The sequence below is a fragment of the Sitophilus oryzae genome, unplaced genomic scaffold (assembly GCF_002938485.1).
Source record: "Sitophilus oryzae breed Bouriz unplaced genomic scaffold, Soryzae_2.0 scaffold_1576_pilon_pilon, whole genome shotgun sequence".
Lineage (NCBI taxonomy): Eukaryota > Metazoa > Arthropoda > Insecta > Coleoptera > Curculionidae > Sitophilus > Sitophilus oryzae.
This window is the reverse complement of record NW_022146254.1, coordinates 5,439,279-5,442,303: the sequence shown is the minus strand read 5'-3', so window position 1 is coordinate 5,442,303 and position 3,025 is coordinate 5,439,279.

The following is a 3,025-nucleotide window of genomic DNA, read 5'->3' as shown; positions in this document are numbered from 1 at the left end:
CTTTTTATCTGGCTTCTCAGATCTTTCTCTGGATCATGGTAGTGCGACATATCTATTCCTAGGTATCTGAACTGTTACACTTGCTCAATAATTTTGGTTTCTACTACCAGTTTGCATCTTACCAATATCATCTATACATATCGGGTGTTGCATCGTCGGATGGGACATAGGAAATCGGGACATGTTTTTTAATAAAATCCCTATCCGTGTTTGCTCTTTCCATCATATCAAAACAAAACGCCTGCCGCTGTATTTCGTCCCCATCTCGTAGCTCTTGGTGCTTTTCATATTTGAAGGAATAGTATTTATGTCGTTCGAAACGCTGTAGTGTGATCTATTCCTAGGGTCTTGTGCAGAACAGGTCCCCACGAAATCGTGGTTTTTTTAATTTTTAATGTGGATCCCATAGTTAATGGAATGGTTTAAAAGAAAAAAATTGTTGGATGAACCACTTTTTCTACGAAAAAAAATAATTGAAAATTCCAAATTTTCACTGCATTTCAATGCGAAAACTCCCTATTATAACCTTCATAAAGACAGTAAAATACAAGGTTATGCACAGTGTTGCCATACTCACCCTGTGTAAAATCGACGAAAACGTTCTACTTTATATTCATTTTTTTTACATTTAGTACGCACTTTAAGAACACGAAAAATTAAAAATATAATAAACGAGGCAAAACAAAAACACTATAAAAATAAATTGACAATAAAATCATTACACAGTATTTAGCACAATTGTTTAAAAATATATTTTCCCGGATTTGTTCAGTAAGATTCCGAAATCGATGTGATCTGCGTACTTCCAAACACTCCCCACCAACCTAACCTAACCAATGCATTAACACCCCCAAATAACTTAGGCTAACCAATGCATTAACACCCTCCAAATAACCAGACTAACCAATGCATTACCACCCTCCAAATAACCAGAATATCTAACCTAACCTAACCAATGCATTAACACCCCCAAATAACCAGGCTAACCAATGCATTAACACCCTCCAAATCACCAGGCTAACCAATGCATTAACACCCTCCAAATAATCAGGCTAACCAATGCATTACCACCCTCCAAATAACCAGCCTATCAACCTAACCTAACCAATGCATTAACACCCCCAAATAACCAGGCTAACCAATGCATTAACACCCTCCAAATAACCATGCTAACCAATGCATTACCACCCTCCAAATAACCAGGCTAACCAATGCATTAACACCCCCAAATAACCAGGCTAACCAATGCATTAACACCCTCCAAATAACCAGGCTAACCAATGCATTACCACCCTCCAAATAACCAGGCTAACCATTGCATTAACACCCTCCAAATAACCAGGCTAACCAATGCATTACCACCTTCCAAATAACCAGGCTAACCTAATTGAGCCTAATGACAAAACTTCATTGATTACGCGTCGAAAAACAGTATATATTAAAAAAACTTATATTTTCGTAGAACCTGAAAAATCCGCAAATTTTATTTCAGAAATTGCTTTAAAATAATCCACACTAACGAATAAGCTACTAGACAGTTCAATTTTTGTTGCACTAAAGTGATAACTTACCGTTTTAAGTCCCTCCACAACAACTTTATTTCAGAAGAAAATCATATAAAGTAATTTTATTGACAACGTCGCAAATTCTATGCGAAGGCCATAGATGACATACCGATGATCGATTAACTGTCAATCGAAAAAGTCATAAAATTGCTAGCTTGAGCTGATGTAAATAAATATATTTTCTTAATTTTTATGCTTACAAAGAAGATTCGTTACATTTTTGTGCTTAAATTAGATCATTCCACGTCTATATAAGGTAATAAAGTACTAATATGTGATGTTTTTACTGAATCCGTGTAGAAAATTTAACATATTTACTGTCCGTCGCCTGTACCTAAAATACGTTTTTTTTGCCGCTTTTTAAAGATAAAACACATTCATCCAACAATTTTTATGCTTAAAAATATTCAGTTTAAGATAATCTTGCAAAAAAATCCCAAAAAAGTGTTAAATGCGTGGGGACCTATTGTGCACCAGAGCCCTATTCCTATTTTATCCTCAAGTTTCCTTGTGCTGATCTTTCCATCGTTCTCTTCCACGCACAATAAAACTTCCAAGTCGATATAATTTCTTGCATCTTCTCTTTGTTCCTGCCTTGCTTGACATCTGCAGTTATTTATTAGGGTACCTTTGGTCTCAAATCTCTAGATATTCCTTGCGATTGTAGATTTTCCAGGTATCGGTCTATTCGGATATAGAGCAGCAAACATGTCCGACACCTTTTGATAACTATTTCCTTGATAATACCATTTAATCATCAATACTTTTTCTTCGGTAGTGTAATTCATGGCTAATATTTTCGATGTAGGTATGAGTTTTTAATAATAATAAAGCACTAAATAGATACATTTCTGAAATGACAACTTCATTTGACAGTTATCTTTTACCTTGACTCGTGCTCATAAGTAAGTACAGGGCCATAAGAAAGGAGAAATATTTAAAAAGAAATCGGCGATAACTCGTAAATGGGCTAATCAAAAATATCTAAAGTTATTCTTTTGAATGTGGGTTTTAGTGCTCTTCAATAAACCTAAATAGAATTATTCTCTAAAATAATTAGGGAAGCCAATAATTGACCCCATTAAAATTTACATGGGATTTCCTATGTCCCGCTCGACGATGCAACATCCGGTATATGCTTGTGTTTATTTTTCGTTTTTGTAGGAATAATAAATGTTTGACAGCTTAAATTGTCAACTTTTTATAGTTTCGTTAATCCGGATTTTCCGATAAGCCAGACAGACCTTGTTGATCTGGTATAGCGAGTCTCCACTATATGAACAAAGTCATATTTAGATCGATATTTTAAATGTGCGAGTGCAATACTTTTGACCATGTGTATAAATCACAAATTACAAACGTAAATAGCGTCACAAGCGTAGATTTCGAGGATTTTTGCCGCCGTCCGCCCCTCTTTACCCCCTTCGCGCGACCCAAGTATATAAACGCCTAGTCGACCG